General features: G+C 31.1%; 2 long non-coding RNA genes and 1 pseudogene across 2 annotated transcripts; 1 reads left to right on the top strand and 2 right to left on the bottom strand.

The window, feature by feature from the left end:
• Window positions 1–1,708: 1,708 nt before the first annotated feature.
• On the bottom strand, window positions 1,709–2,442 carry LOC124896082. The gene is made up of 2 exons (XR_007052510.1): window positions 2,305–2,442; window positions 1,709–2,134 (listed from the first exon to the last, which is right to left on the bottom strand). It is a non-coding gene; the product is annotated as an uncharacterized LOC124896082 (long non-coding RNA).
• A 3,695-nt stretch (window positions 2,443–6,137) lies between these two features.
• On the bottom strand, window positions 6,138–9,835 carry LOC107860222 (annotated as a pseudogene).
• A 3,545-nt stretch (window positions 9,836–13,380) lies between these two features.
• LOC124885197 lies at window positions 13,381–15,888 on the top strand. Its single transcript, XR_007052509.1, has 3 exons — window positions 13,381–13,507; window positions 14,640–14,697; window positions 14,835–15,888. It is a non-coding gene; the product is annotated as an uncharacterized LOC124885197 (long non-coding RNA).
• Window positions 15,889–17,780: the final 1,892 nt, after the last annotated feature.

The raw sequence follows: 17,780 nt of genomic DNA, 5'->3' as shown, positions 1-17,780 counted from the left end.
TATTATATTTTAGGAGTATATATGTACCTTTGTCATAAATAAAATAATTAATTTTATTATTATATCCTCTATCCATATTAATGGACATAAATATAAGTTATGAAAATATTCATAAGACATACAGATAGAGATGTGACAAGGAATATTCCTTAGATGTGGTTGTGACAGTCGGACACCTTTAACAAAAAGAGTGGAAGTAGCCATCGCTTATTTTAGACTTACCACCCTTAAATTTGGAAAAAAAATTTACACGCACTGAGTGTATATACCCAACTAAGTTAATCATAGATATTAACTAAGGTACATTTTAAAAAGAAAGTAAATTTAAACATAACACTTTTAATCAAGAAATTAAAAATAAAAACTGAAGGAAAATTCAATAATCTACTAACCCTACGTAATAACCTAATAAAATAACGATCCAATAACCCTAAGTAATCCAAAAACTGAAGCTAAAGTTAATGACCTAATAGAATAATGATCCCGAGTAATTGCCGTCATCTATTGATCTAACATTATTTCTTCTTTTTTCTTACAAAGTTGTGGCATATGGTTACACTGCATCAACATTGGCGTGATTGGGAGGTCAAGAAATTGACTTAAAGCAGGTAATTCTTTAATTTCATTCTTAATATATCAAGTACTTTAAAAAATTGAAATTAATGAAGAAAAAAAAGAACTAGAAACCTTATATATGCAGTAAATGTTTTTTCTGCAGTCACTAGTGCATCGGTTAAACTACCTCTACGAGGTAGGAGTAAAGTTTGCATACACTCCACGAAGTTGGATGTGTTGTTAACTATGGTTAAGTATTAATACTTGAAAGTTGCTAGTGAGAAACTTCAAGGAGTTACTAGTATTATTTTGGTTACTAGTGAAAGGGTAGGCATAGCAATCTGCCCTATAAAAGAAAAAAATATATAAAGTAGCATACTTAAGTATTAAATTACAAAAAATAACAATACTTTTATCAAATTACATTTTGTAGTATATGTATTTGTATTTTTGTAGCAACAGTTTGCAAAAATACAAAATATATATCGATCATAAGGACAGTAAAAATCATATGTATTTGTATTTTTGCAACAATAGTTTGCAAAAATACAAAATACAACTTGCTATATTATGTAATTATGAAATTGTTACTATGAAACTCATAACTAAGGAAATAAGTATGTTATTTATGAATTTTATCCTTTATAAAAATGATGATAAATTTATAAAGTAAATAAAAATGATGATCAATTCATAAAGTAGCATTGTTAACTATGATGAAGTATTAATACCTATATTTAAATAATATGACAAATGTCATTTATCTATTAGTTGGGTGTATACACCCATGAGTATAAGTTTTTCCCATTAAATTTGGTCGAGTTATTATTCAATGCACACTTGTACTAACATTTCTTTCCTACTTTCCCCATTTGATACTCCCTCTAATTTACTTCGTTTCACGCCATTTTCATATTATTCGGTTTCAAAAATAATACTCCTACCGCATCGAATTTATATATTTATAATATGAAAAGTTTTTATACTCACATCAGATGCTGTGACTTCTAATATTGGAAAAAAATCAGATACACACACATACATACATTATAATAATGTATATATACCCCCACCCTTTTCTGCTAGCTACTAAGTACAACCCAACCAAAAGAACGGGAAACTAACAATACACGACAAATTTTAGCTCAAAACAAAAACAAATTCATCCTGTGATTAAAAAAGAGAAAGCAGAAACATATTCAACCTCATATGTACAGAAAAACGACAATGGCTGACAAAACCACCGTGGTAACAAATCACCAGGTAAACTCAAGAAGAAAGAATATACTCAAAACAAAGAAGGGAATCAAAGGAGAAGTGGGTAGCAGTTTATGGTAGGTACTGAAGGCAATACAAATGTACTATGTGCGACTTAAGCCTTTAAGTAAATGACAGAAGAGAAGTTGAGGCAGTTGTCCCATTGTAATATAAAAAGCTAAAGGGAACTGGAACGGATCATGTTTCGGGGACAGAACACAGTCCTTTATCTTTCTATTGCTTGTTTCCCTTTTGCCCTTTTGTTCAACGCCACCTCCTCATTAGCTCCAGAGTCCGCAAGAATTGGGGAGGATTGCCTTTTCTGCAACATCCAAGAATGTAAATCATATTTAGACAGAGAGAAAACTAAGCAAGAACCTCACACAATTATTGCGAAAATACACAGAGATCCAGTAATTGGCAATCATCCACCACCCCAAAACAGAATAGAATAGATGCACCCAAAAGGAAGTGGTTGAGTAAAAAAATCACCATGGCCAAATGTGTCATTGTCACTGCATACAGGAGCAGGAGCAAAGGTATAAGGAAAGATTCTATAATGTCTTGCATTTATTGAATGTACACTTTACTTACTGGTCAAACGAGAAAGAGAAGGGACTTGTGTTAATATTACTACAGCACTACAAAAAGTAACTGTTGCGAAAGTGAACAATGATACACGTTTATAAATAAGCAACATAATGAAGTGAAATTAAATATTCTACTTATTTGGTAATCACGTGACCTGAAAGGATATATTTTGGTAAGCGTAAAACTTATTTGATTTGCAGTCCACACATTTGAAGATATCACACTTGACATGTTGGATATTGTTACTTGACAAACATCTATATGAAAATTTCTAAAGGATTCAAAATGCCTGAAGCATATAAAGTTTCTGAAAAACTTTTATTATCTTCATAAGATATAATTTGATTATTTCAGTATCATTGAAATTCTTGGAGAGTTTTCAAAAGTAATAGAGTATTTGCTTAAATGAGAAACATGCAAAAATTGAATAAGGATCTATTCCGACCTCAAGAAAAGAATGAGGAACTCCTTGGTTATGAAGTACCATATCTTAGTGCAATTGATGCACTAATGTATCCTGCAAATACTACAAGGCCTGATATAGCCTTTTTTTTAGTTAATTGGTTAGCAAGTTTGCAGTCCCGATCTTATTGATCATGCTGATTTTGGGTACTTATCTGACCTACATAAAGCTCGGTCTCAAATAGGTTATGTGTTCATATGTGATGGTACCGCAATATCTTAGAGATATATAAAGCAATCTATCGTAGCCACTTCATCGAATCATGCTAAGATAATAGTTATTCATGAAGCAAACTGAGAATGTGTATGGTTGAGGTCCATTATACATCTCATTCGAAAAAAATGTGGTGTGAAATATGACAATCTACCCATAATTTTATACAGAGATAATGCAACATGCATAGCACATCTTAATGGAGGATTCATCAAAGGAGATAGAACGAAGCACACTTCATCAAAGTTTTTCTATACACATGAGCTACAAAAAGAATGATGATATTAACGTGCAACAGATTCGTTCAAATGACAATGTGGCTAATTTATTCACCAAGTCTCCTCCAATTGCAACTTTCAAGAAGAGGGTGCACAAGATCGGGATGCAAAGGTTCAAAGATGTTCTCATTAGGGGGAGTTAATACGCGCTGTATTTTTTTTTTCTTACGAGGTTTTGTCCCACTGGGTTTTCCTTGTAAGGTTTTTAATGAGGCAACCTCTATATGCGTATTGTTAGAGATGTGTACTCTTTTTCCTTCACTAGATTTTTTTTCCACTAGAGTTTTTTCTAGTAAGGTTTCAACGAGGCATATTATCTATCAATTAGACATTCAAGGAGGAGTGTTATAAATATGTCATATATAGTGAATGTCTACTTTATCATATATAGTAAATACTTACTTTACCATATACTGTGTATGTCTATTTATGGAAAAGTTACAAACCCCATGATCAGTCTTCCCCCTTCATTGTAATTTATCCCTCAAGAGAAGGAATAAGAATCATTTTCTCTATTCTCTCTACTCTTCTTCTTTATTATTTCTTGTTTTATAACACAATTAATGTTTTGGTCAGTTTACTTCAATCAATCAAAATACTTTCTTCCGTTTTTGTTTTTTTTTGGTTTTGACTTGTATTAGTTCATTTATTCTTTTCTAATTTAATTTATTAGTTTTTGACTTTTCTTTTATTTCTCACTAATTACTCCAATATTTGTTTAATATAAAGTTAAAAAATAAAGAGTTTTGTTCTCTTTTTCTTTCAGTAAATTAGAAATAAAACATAACCCTTCTTCTGACTTCTTGCTTCTCCCGTTTTTCGCTCCGACAGATTTCTTTTATCAGTAACCCATCTCGGCGGCATCACTCTAATGCTTTCTCAACGTCTACAACCCTTTGCAAGTCTATAATTTTGACAGATTTTTTTTTTTTAAGCTTTCTTGAAGATGAAAATTCAACTCATCACACGATTGATTGAATTTATTAGACAAATGCTCCCTACCTCGATCGATTCTTAATCTTTCTTTTCAGGTGATTTAACGAACTCAAAGCTCAAGATAGAAATCACATACACATTAAAAAAAAAATAGAGTAAAATCATCAATAAAAATGATGAAGTATACATCATATCTTACCTTCACATTGATCGGACCACAAATTTCAGAATGAGTTGATCACATTGGTTTATCATAATCCTGTTCAAAATCGAACTGTAACCGTTAATCCAACCGCAAAATTAGTTTATTGACTAATTAGTAATGGGTTATCGGATTAATGGTTGGAGAACGGATCAAAATTTTATTATTAATGGCTTATTGGTGCGGAGACAGATTACTCAATTTTCTTATCGGGTAAACCGTTAACCCATTAGGAATTATTATTATTATTATATTTTTACTCTTAGATATATAAGTATTTTTTGTCAATCCAACATATAAAACTCCATTTAGTATTCTATTCACTTCTTAGTTTAGAAAATAACATGCCACTTCTTGTGACATCTAACTATAAAGTGCAATCAGACTCCCTAAAATATAAAGAAGATCTGAAATTAATTCTTAAACCAAAACATAAATTATTCTTGACAACACAAAGGACCGCAATAAAAATGAAACAACCCAAATGTGTCCTTCACAAAGTTTGATATAAAACATAAAAATTCAAATAATATTAAAATTTTAATTTTTTTCTGTCAATCTAATAATTAAAAATGTTCCTACATACATTTTAGGTCTAGAAGAAAAAACTTATTTGATTCGATGTTTTAACCTATTAAATAACTACACAAACAAAACTCAAGAAGCCTAAAAGATTGATAAATAGGTCAATCATAATATACAAACAACTTAATCGGTGAAGAAATGGAGAAACTACCAATAATCGCTCGTTATTTCATTCTCTTAAATTTATCCGTTACACCATCTGATAACTGTCCGTTAATTGCTAATCCGATACTAAACCAACCGTTATCTTACTGGGTGGCTAGCCGAATTAGTATATTTAAAAAACGACAACCAATAAGCTAAATCGTTAAGCATAATTATCCAACCGATAAGCAGCCCTAGTTTATCAGCTCTTGCGCCTTTCTCAAATTATTCTCTTGCAATTTTTCGACTAGACAAAATTTACAACTAGACAATTCTATTTTATCTAATGTACCAAAATGACCACCTTTAGCTAAGCGATTCGTTCTCATATGTTTAAATTTAAATCATTCTCGCAATTAGAAGTAGAGGTAAAAATAAATAACATAATAAAAAGTTATCTCGCAATTAGAAGTAGAGGTAAAAATAAATAACATAATAAAAAGTTATCTCCAATTATATGACAACAAGTTAACTGTATCACGAGTTTGATCCAAACTTAACACGAACCTTATACAGCTAGTTTACTTAGAAGAGGAGTTTTTACAGTCGCAAGAAAAATTAAGAACATACTTGAGATAACTAATTACAATTCCCTTCACGTTGGCGTGTCCATCCGCTTAAAATCATAATCCTCTTTACCAGTTCTCTTTTTCTCACCTTTGATTTCATTGGCCATCACACAAGAGCCTTTTCTTCTAGCTACAAACAAAGTACACCAACCAAAAGAATAGGAAACTAACAATACACAACAAATTTCTAGCTCAAAACACAAACACCATTCCCCATACTCAACGGCAGAATCAACACTGCGTAAATCAAATTCGAGCATGGACTCAAACTTTAACACATGAATAGAAAAATAAAGCAGAAACAAATAGCCTCATACATACAATAAGAACAAAAACGACAATGGATGAAAAAACTACCTTTTTAAAAAAAAAAAAAACTGATAACTTTGTATATTTCTCCAACAGCAGTACATAGGTTGTACTGAAACCGTATTTACATCATTTACTATACTATCCTGCTATCTCTTATCTAAATTGAATCTAGAACATCAATTATAACTTGGGATAAACTACCTCGGGATGAAAAAACTACCTTGGGATAAACTACCATATAAACTCAGAAAGAAAAATCTACTCAAAACAGAGAGGAGGGGATCAAAGGAGAAGTGGTTAGCAGCTTATGGTAGGTACTGAAGGCAATTCATATGTTGTATCATGTAATACAAAAACCTTTCTAAGTAAATGTCTGAAGAGGAGAGGAGGCAGTTGTCCCATTGTAAAAAGCTGAAGAAAACTGGAACATGTCACATGTCGGACACAGACCACAGATATGCTTCTCTTTCAGTTGCCTGTTTCTCATTCGTCCTCTTGAACAACTTCTTCTCATTTCCTATAAGGAGAGAATCAACATTGAGATCATCAATATGAACCAAAGGGGAAAAATATACAAAGCTTAAATAAGCAATCTATCTACCAAGTTTGCTTGAGAAAGTAGAACCTATGGCAGTTAAGACCATCATATTGCACAAGAAATAAGAGGGTATATACCTTTACTTCGGTCAACCCCATCCCAGTGTCGACCTGGCCTTATACCATAATGATTAGGGGCTGCATCCAATCCTCTTTTTATCCAGCTGTGAGAAGGGATTTCTTGAGGGATTATAGAACCTGAGTCCTCCATTTTCTCATTAACACCAACGTCCGGCAGAATTGGGCAGGGCTCTCTCTTCTGCAACATCCAAGAATGTAAATTACATTTAGAGAGACAGAGAACTAAAGAACCACACACTCTCATCATGAAAATACACAGAGATCCAGTAATCGGCAATCATCCACCACTCCAGAACAGATAGAATAGAGACGCCCAAAAGGAAGTGGTTGAGTAGAAAAGTCACCTTAACCAAATGTGCCATTGGATCACCCCATCGAATTCTTTCCTTTAGCATTGTGTTGAGTTCTGAGTCATCTCTGCAAGGCAAAATTAAAACACATAAATATACCATGCCAATCAACTGCTCAAAGAAGTAGAACATTCTAGGAAGTAAGAGTTTAAAATAAGATGACACATATGCATTGTAAGTTTAGCAACATAAAAAGAATGGCATTGAGGTGAGGTTAGGCGATTTTGAATTGCTTAAAACACAAATAACTCGAGTTTCTAGGCTAATCCTAACATAAATTAATCATGCTCAATCTTACAATAGAATGACATGATAGATGAAGATATGTTATATAAAATAACTTGGCCAAAGTGAAAAGTGCTACCAGGAGTTGTGTGACAGGAGGGTATACTCATAAGAAGAAAGTATGTGAGCAGCAATGTACTGTTCACAAGATGAGTGTCATAAAAATGTGGATGAAAAGATAGATGATTAAATAAGTTTAGAAATAATCTCATTTCATAGAGGCGTGCATGGCACAACCGGAGGATAGTATGAGAGAAGATTGCTGATTTATGTAAAGAAGCCTCACAAAATGTGAAAATCATGCAGGTAAACTCATCTCAGCCAGCAAGGAACTTTAAGTCTTTTAAGCATGTAATGACCAATAGGTAAGGTTAAAAAGCATGCCCAAGCTTTAAAATATAAATATAGGTTCACCAATCCATCTATTGGCACCATGGAGTTACGTGTTAGGTCAAATCCAGAAAGAAATTTCAAGAACTAATGAACATGCATTGAAAGACATACTGCAATTGCAGAAGGTACAAAGGCAAAACATACATCACATCAAGCTCAGACCTTCTAAACACATTGATGGACCTTAAAGAAACAACCACAAGGACTATTCTCGTAATTTACCAACCTGCTCCGTGCAAACGGCTTGTCCTTCTCACTTTCTAGTTCCTGAAGCCTAGCTTCCATCTCGCGCTTTTGAGCCAAGCCCTTCCCCCATTCCAGTTTTATTTCCTGATACAACAATAAAAAAATTGCTTGAGAAAGAAAATTCACAAAAGCTTAACAAGCAGCAGTTGACTCTGTATATATACAATTGAAAATATAGCCTGTTTTAACTAAGCATAGATGGAGGAGGAGGAAAACTAAGGTGATTGAGGGTCATGAAAAAGACTAAGTGATGTAGCCCTGAAAGGGAGACTTGGAAGAACTGATTAAGAAAATGTGTTGATTGTAGACGTAGAAATTGGAAGAAATATTTGCCCTGAATTCTTAAATACTTGCACGTCTACAGGAAGAAAGACTAGCTCCAAGGTTGACAACTTATTCATAAAAAAGAAAACATGTATCAGGTAAAAGTACCTTTGCCTTCTTCTTCTCTTCCTTCTTCTTCTTGGACTTCAAGAACTCCTCCTTTGATATTCGATGTCCTGTAACTTTATCCCGATATACTGGTTCAGCCCCCCAGCCACTAATCAAAGGATCCATTTCCTGAAACCTAAAATACCAGTCATAGCTAATACATCAATTAGAATTAGCTAGAGCACGGATCAAACATTAGTGGGATTTTATGATGGGCACGTCCACGAAAGCTTTTTGATGCATTTAGCATCAAACATTTTCCTCCCCAGAAAACAAGATTTTCCACTCTCTTCGCAGATCACTTTACTTGTCGTGTCCTTACAAAATGACCCGGAAGAAAGGAAAAAAAAAAGCGAAAAGAAGATAAGACACATGAAGTAGTAATATAGATTTACCTCAGCCACTCTTACTCCTTTGTCCTGCCAATTTCTTCTTTGATATCTTTGCCAGTTACCAAACCAGTCTTCGGCCCCTGCTTTGTAGTGGATGAATCTGGGCGTGCCCTTCTAGGGGGAGAAAGGTTCAAGTCTGAAGCAACATGTGCCCTTTTTCCGTTGAGACTGTTCAAGGTGGAGTTCGAAGCCTTCATCTTCATCTTCAGATGAGGCTCACCAGGAAGGACTACATTTTTATGGGCAAACTCCATTACTGCAGGCAACTCCACCAAATAACAAAATATATCAGCACCAACCAAAGGAAGAGAAGACACATTGAGACTCTCGAGTTTTGAAGATAACTTGGTATTCAAGGATCGAAGCACACAACATCTTTTGATTAGAAGAGCCATTTATGTTAAAACTATTGTCATTAGATAGACAAATTTATGAATTCCAAAGTTAAAATAAATTTTAATGTTAAACACAAGATAAACTCAATCTTTGCTGAAACATGGATAAACTTAGAAACCAACGCCTTTAAACTCCATAAATCACCTTAATTGTAAAAGAAAATATGATACTAACACAGAAGTTTGGGGCACATATTTCAAAACGCCACCACACACGATAGAAAACTCAAACAAACAGCAAAAACCTAAACAAAACTCTAATGAATGGAAATATAATCAAAAGAATAATGCTAAAAAGAACATTACTTGTGTATTTCATCAAACCGGGATGACGAGTTGACGATTCCATCAGCTTAGCAAAATATTACAAACTTAGGAAACTATTACTAGGAGAAAATACGGGAATTTATTTCGTAGAGAAGAAGGGGCTTATATAGCCCTCGAATCTCAGAAGGTTTTTTGATGAATTTTCGATATGGAAGATGGTGAGGTAACCCAATCCCTAAGGGATAAGGATTGACAACTGAAAAATAAAAACCGAAAACGAAACGAAGAGGAATCTTACCATTCAGGTGATATGGCGGAAATAGCCTTTAGATGAACTGAAATTCTTCAAATAAAACCTAAAACATGTTAGGGGGTTTTAAGAAGGAAAAGGAAGCTTAGACCAAGGGGGTTCCTGGTTGTTGTGTTTTTTTGGTTTAAGGGTTCCGGGTTGCTGGTCACATGAAAACGAACAAGTGACAAAAGGGTTGAGCAATATTTTGTACAGCTTAAAAAGGTGGGATTACGTGGCGAATTAACATGATTAATATACAGTAAATATATACATATCTCTAATTTCTGATCGAAAAAGAAAATTATCTTTCCACTGCTTTTCAGACATAATAATTATATTTAATTATTTTTCTGTTATTTAATTTTTCTTATAAGAATAATACGAATTTACAATAAGTAATAATTATTAATTGAGGTACTTCTCTTTTATTTTTATGATGAATTTTCACAAAATCGCTGCACAAGGAAGTCCCAATTGCCCAGTAAGTGATAGAATTATATATACTATATATATATAATCTATAAGAAAGAATACATAAGAAAAGCAGAGAGAGAACAGAGTAATCATGCGAGATTCTCAATTCAGAATACAACGAATAAAATCCCTTTATTTATAGGAAAAATACTCCTAATTTCTGATTAAAATACAATAATTCAAATCCCGATAGATATCAACTAGATACTATTAGATTTTGATACACATTCACTGTAATGTAAATACATTTATAACATTCTCATTGAATGTCTAGATAAATAATGTGTCCCGTTAAACCTTACTAAAAAAAATCTAGCGGAAAAAAAATTTAGTGAAGGAAAAAGAGTACACATCTCTAACAATACGCATATAGGTTGCCTCATTAAAAACCTTACATGGTAAAATCAGTGGGACAAAACCTCGTAAGGAAAAAAGAGTACAACGTGTGTCTACCCCTAATGAGAATATTCTTGAACCTTTGCATCCCAAGCTTATGCAACATCTTCTTAAAAGTTGCAATTGGAGAAGATTTGGTGAGTAATCAGCCACATTATCACTTGAACGAATTTGTTGCACGTTAGTACCAACATTCTTTTGTAGTTCATATTTGTAGAAAAATTTTGACAAAATGTGTTTTGTTCTATCTCCTTTTATGAAACCTCCCTTGAGATGTGCTTCGTATGCTGCATTATCTATGAACAAAATTGTGGGTAGATTGTCATATTTCACACCACATTTTTCTCGAATGAGATGTAGCATAGGCCTCAACCATACACATTCTCGGCTTGCTTCATGAATAGCTATTATCTCAGCATAATTCGATAAAGTGACTATGATAGACTGTTTTGTATACCTCTAAGATATGTCAGTATCACTACTTATGAACACATAGCCTGTTTGAGATCGAGCTTTATACGGGTCAGATAAGTACCCAACTTCAGCACGACCAATAAGATTGGGACTGCAATCTTTAGATTAAAACAAGCTCATGTGTTTTATCCCATTCCGATGTCTTCTAGTAGAAGCAGAAATATACCTTGCTAACAAATTGACAGAAAAAGCTATATCGAGCCTTGTAGTATTTGCAAGATACATGAGTGCACCACTTGCAATAAGATATGGTACTTCATAACCAATCTAATTCAGTATATTTCTCACTTCAATAAATAATCTATTGCTTTGAAAACTCTCCTAGAGTTTCAATAATTTTGAAGCTATAAACTTATACAATATAAGGATTATCAATAAGTTTTTCAGAAACTTTTGTATTTTGAATCCTTAAAGAAGTTTCCATATAAATTTTGTCAAGTGATAATATTCAACATTTCATGTGTGACGTCTTCAAGTGTCTGAACTGCAAATCAAATAATTTTTACGCTTACCAAGATGCATCATTTCATGTCACTTGATAAATGTTTCTACATCAGCATGCTTAAATTAACGTAGAATTCAGATACTCATAATCTTTCACAATAGTGGCCAATATCGAATTAAAGCTATTGTCGACGATTTCTCATTTCGTATCGGTTCACAATGCGACATAACATTTTGAGATCTCGTTACTTCTTTATTTTCAGGTACCTGAACCTCTCATAAGGTTTCATGAAGTGTTATGTCGTAGGCTCTTCAAGAGCACATTGCCTTCTTAGTATGATTATTTTCTCCTTATCCTTTTCAAGGATTATTTCATTTGAAACTGATTGGTCTACCATGCTTCACGCATACATAGACTTTATCCTTTAAGTACACAAAATAGAAGCATTCAAAACTTAAATATGAGATGCTTTCGATATTTGACATAAATTATCTTTTGAATGAGGATCTGGTGATAATTCCTAATATATTTCATAGCCATTTATAATCTCCCCCTTGTATTAGGAAAACTAACACGCATCCTCCATATTCTTTGACGAATCCATCTTTGTGCATGTATATTCATTAATCGTATACCACACATCAAAATTATTAGATGTAATAATTGATTCCCGACCTTAAACCAATTGAGAGAGAAGAAATAATCATAATTTATTGATCTAATGCATACAAGTGTTATTGTATGCAATATATCATATTTCAGACCAACACATAATGTTATGTTCTCATTAGCAATGACTTTGCTATTTATAGAAGGCATTCAATGTCAAACCATCATCATCAAGATAAATTGTCTTGATTATATAATTTGAAAGTTATACTCTTAACTCAATTTCATTGATCAAGTAACTTTATAAATGTCAAATGGCAGGTTGACAATGATTGTACATGTGATCATCTTATATCGATGCATCTTAATAGATCACATGATAGGTAAACGGACCCATATTCACCTTTTATACTTTTCAGATTTAAGGAATTCAACCCCAACATTAGTTGGGCCAACCAACTTATAATGAAAACAAATGACATAAACAATTCTCGAAGAACCTTTTAGTTCTTCAATACATGTCTAATACTCAATATGCACATCTTCGAGATATCACAATCGTTCATATCAATTTATGAATTTTTATTCTAGTAAACTCTAAGTTTACCATGACATGTACTTTTTACTTTAGTAAATTTCAGATTTACTATTACATGAATAAATTTCAGATTTACTACTTTAGAAGTAGATTTCAAAATAATTCTTTTCAGTTATTTTGTCTCATTCGGAGGTGAGTTATGATACCATCACAATCAAGTACACGTTTGTATTGAAACAATTGGAATCCTCATTCCCTAGGAATGAAATATAATCGTGTCCTGAGTCTATTAAATTTTGATAGCTTATAATCTCTTTCATGATATTGTTACTTGATGAGCAAATTGAGGCATACATATAATATAGAGAACTGTTCTCTAATATATCTTATAGTCATAATAAACGTGTGAAATCACTTTTGATGATGTATTTGTGCATTCAATCACTTGTCTTCTTTCAGACATATTATGCACTGCTATTTAATATCCCATTAATAAGAAAAATATTTTTATAAGGGTAGTGGGAAGTGGGGCTGCCATTTTACAAGATAAAGTAGAAAAAGGAAAAGAAGAAGAATTTGGTTTATGACTTATTCTTCCAACTTTCTGGAGTGGGATTTAAAACAATTAAGCCTAGGCCCACCTGCCACTAACTATATAAAACTTTCAATCTATAAATCTTTTTTTTAGCAGGAGAAGCTTAAGGATTTGATCGGAAAAAATCTTTGGGGGTTTGAGGTAAATTTGTTTTCTATATCTTTATTGTGATTTTTAGATTAGGTAATTTATTTTGGGTAATATGATATTTTCGATACAAAATTGAAGAAATTGAAGGTTATCATGAAACCTTAAAGGTTGGGTAGTTTAATTTTATCACGGAATTAGTTCAAATAAGAGAATTAACTTGAGATTGAAATGATGCGATTTTAGATTCGATCGAAGGGAGTCCTATCAATTGTTCGAGGTGACAAATTGGTATTCCAAAAATTGTACAGTGAATAGTAATCTTACCACAATTTGTGTTTATTAAATTGCATAATTATACATATTTTTGATGAACAATGAGTTATGATATACTTTGAAATTCCATATGGGACAAGTCCTTTATTTGATATGATATTAAAATGGTTATTTGAGATATGATCTTGATATGATATTGAAATGGTCATTTGAGATATGACCTTGATATGATATTGAAATGATTATTTGAGATATGATCTTGATATGATATAGAAATGGTTATTTGAGATACGATATTATTACTGTGAATATTTTCACTTACATGAGAAATAAGTATTTTTGACATGTGTTTTTATTCAAGTATATATGTAACACAATTTAATATGAACTTTAAATGACATGTGTTATTCTGAAAATGCTTTCATATGAATATCCTATTGTTTATAAAGAATTTATAAATGAGAGTAGACCTTGATTTGAATCCTGTAGCTAACGGCGGGATCGTTAGACCTGGTGCACCTTGTATTTACTGATGAATGTTACAGCCCTCGCTAGTGGACAGGTAGAACTAGCATACTGATACTGATATGAATTGACTCCTTTATGAGGGGTCCACTGTTATGGGTTATTCTTAATAAAGAAGAGTGACCACACTGATTACATGATTCATTCTTGAAAACCTTTCAAATATGTAATATTTGATATGATACGATGTTTTTTTTGAAATTCATTACTGAACTATTGGTTAACTTGGCTTACATGAAAGAATGATATTATTTATCATTACTGTTTTCTGAAAGAGTATTATTTCATGATGTTTTATGACTTGTCCCCATTTTAAAATGGTTGTGGTTAAGTATTATTACACAATGAGTTAGCGGCTCACTCCTCGCTATTATTTTTTTTCCAGAGAACGCAGGTGACAGTGAGGATTGCGTTGGCTAGAGGTTCCGAGTAGCATATTCCTGGTGAGCCCTACAATTATTCGCATAGCCTATAGTTTATTTATTCGTTATGTTTCTTCTTCTTGAAAACTCTTAGTTTGCTCCATAATCATGTCTTTAGAGTTTTGAATCTTTCGTTATTTTGGATTTGTGGAATATAGGATTTCCTCTCATGTTTTGGAGATGGATTTTATGTTGTCATTTGGTGGTATTGGTGACTTCTTACGTGGCAATGATGTGACAGTGATGTGGCGTTGATGTGTAGGCGAGTGTAGCACACTCTCCATTGTGAGAGTGGTATTTAATTTGGAGGGGTGAAATTAATACACTTTAAAGATGTTAAGGAGATAAATAAACAGAAGTTAAGTTTAAGTGCTAAAATAAGTTGAGCGGACAAGTTTGAGGAAAAAAATATGACTTTTCTCTAAAAAATAAGATGAAAAAAAAGGGTAAAGGACATGACTATATTTGAGGGAGGTGAAATAGTGGAGTGAAAATAGAAAAATGTAAAGTAGTGAGAGTAAAACATGCACTTGCCTATTTAATGAGTAAAATAATGTTACTCTTGTTATAAACTGAAATTTTACACAAGTATTGTTATTTATTATAATTATAGTCTTAACTAAGATACTTTGTGTAATTTTTTCATTATAAAAGGGCCTTAGATTTCATTTTTCATTATTGGAATGGAAGAAAAAAGATGTCTATTATATGTAAAGTCCATTGCTATTTTTCAACAAATTATTTTTATTTTATATATTCTATATTAATTAACGACTTGACATAAAACACGTTCACACGTAGTGTATAAAAGCTATAAAAATATTTAAAATATATTTCAAATTCATTTATATTAATTAAATAACCGTATTCTTGCGCAGATTAATAGGTATATCACATTAAACACTAACTCTAATTTTGAAAATTTCAAATAATTCATGGGTTCCTCTTATTTTATACCAATCCCAATCAACATCGGATTATTTTAGTACCAATTAGTAGCCCTTAATTGGTCTTTCTCGGCATATAATAATAACTAGTCGTATCTTACGCGCCTCACGTGTGTATCTCGCTCAAGAAATTCAGTCAACAAAATCACTTTGATATTATAAAATTAAAATATGCTTGAATTAAGAAATAAATTTATTTATTTATTTAATACGAAAAATACTTAAATATAAAACTAATATAAACATACAAATCATATAAAAGACATAAGAGAGTATCATGTTAATTAACAATAAATGTATATGAAAAATAAATTCATGTGTATACTTATATTATTAAGTACTCACTTTAAAAAATTGGTGTGAATTATTAACCTTATTTACGGTAAATTTACAACTCTAAATTATTGGGTTTAGTCTTAAGCCAAATTAACTTATATTAAAATATAGTCAATTTAGACAAATTTTGATAGTCGCTTGTATAGAATTCCTATGTAAATATATTTATTTTGTAAAATAGCAAGTTTTAAACTAAATTTGTAGTTATTTTGATTTGTAAAAATTATTTTCTATATAAGGTATACCTAAATCAACAAGAACTTTAATTAATTTTAAATTCTTTAATATTTCATATAATAAGTAATAATAATTATTTAAGGGAAAAAGGTGAAAAATAATTTTCTTTATTTCAAAATCTTAGCGAATGACAAAAATCTTGAATCACTTTTCTAAGAGTGGTGTACGTGATAAAAAAGTTCAGCATATACATGATAGTTTAGTATTATAAACTTCAAAAATATACTAAAATTTTAGAAAACTTACTTCAAATCACAAACAAATCCATCTCTTTGATCATAAATACTAATAAGATTGTAATCATCAATAATATATTAAAAATTTCAAAACCTACCTCAAGTCACAAATAATTTGTGTCTTCAATCATGTAAGATATATCAAAATTTCACTAAAACACTTCTTAATTAACAATTATCTATCAAAATACATGATAACTTATTTGTTGTAAATTTCAAGAATATACTAAAATTTTAAAAAATTTACCTCAAATCACAAAAAAAATTTATCTCTTCAATCAAACAAAATAAATGATAAACTAAACAAAAAAATAAATCATCACATGCTATGAAATAATATGAATATAGCTTAAAGAACTCACTTGATTAGGAACAAACAATTGTATAGAGAACAAAAAAAGAAGAAGAAGATATTAATAAAGTTTTAAAACTTCTCTAATATAAACACTAATATAATAAGTTTTCTACTTATTCATATTTTTTTTTTCTTTTAAACGTAAGTTAATTAGGTTTCTTCTTTTATATAAATATAAGAATATTAGTAAAGATTCTACTTCAAAGTTATTACTCGTGCGAAGGAAAAAAATAAGTAAATATCTATTTATAAAATTAGTACTATTCTTTATAGTGAGCATTTCTTATGCAGCGCAAATCTAAATTAGTCGTACTTCCATAGGAATATCAAACATTAAATGACAAACAAGAAAAATGACCGACATTATTATTTCAGAGCATTACTCTTTTTCAGGAGTTAGTGGCATAAGATGTAATGCCATTATTCAACATGTTAACTGCATCCGTTTGCAGAAGTACTCTCCCATTTGTTGTTGGAATTCATGTCTATTACTCTATTGCTATGAAACAAAAAAAGAATAAAATTTCCACCCTTCGATTTGAATAAATTTTGAGTGATATAGTTATAATAAGTTACAATTTTTATTTAAGGTAAAGTTATGATTAATTAAAATTATTTCTTCTCATATATTTTAGAACTTTTAATTTTAAAAAATCTTATCATATATTTTAAATTGTTGATCCCATATATTTTAGGAGATAATATTATAAATATAATTAAATAATAATTTTAAAAAATAGTGAAAAAATAATTTTATCTTTAAAAACTTTTAATGAAGGATAAAAGTTTGAATCACTTTTAAGTTCTTCATATTTTTAATATATTATACTTCCTCTGTCCCAAATTATGTATTATCATTTCTTTTTTAAGTCGTCCTAAAATACGTATCGCTTTTTGTTATTTGATAACTTTTTAAAGGCATAATTACCCTTATTAGTCCCATTTAATTAAAAAAAAAAAGATATTGACATATTTTTTGATAAAAGATAATTT

Source organism: Capsicum annuum, chromosome 2 (genome assembly GCF_002878395.1).
Source record: "Capsicum annuum cultivar UCD-10X-F1 chromosome 2, UCD10Xv1.1, whole genome shotgun sequence".
Classification (NCBI taxonomy): Eukaryota; Viridiplantae; Streptophyta; class Magnoliopsida; order Solanales; family Solanaceae; genus Capsicum; species Capsicum annuum.
The sequence above is the reverse complement of the archived record's forward strand: the minus strand, read 5'-3'. Positions and strand labels throughout refer to the sequence as shown.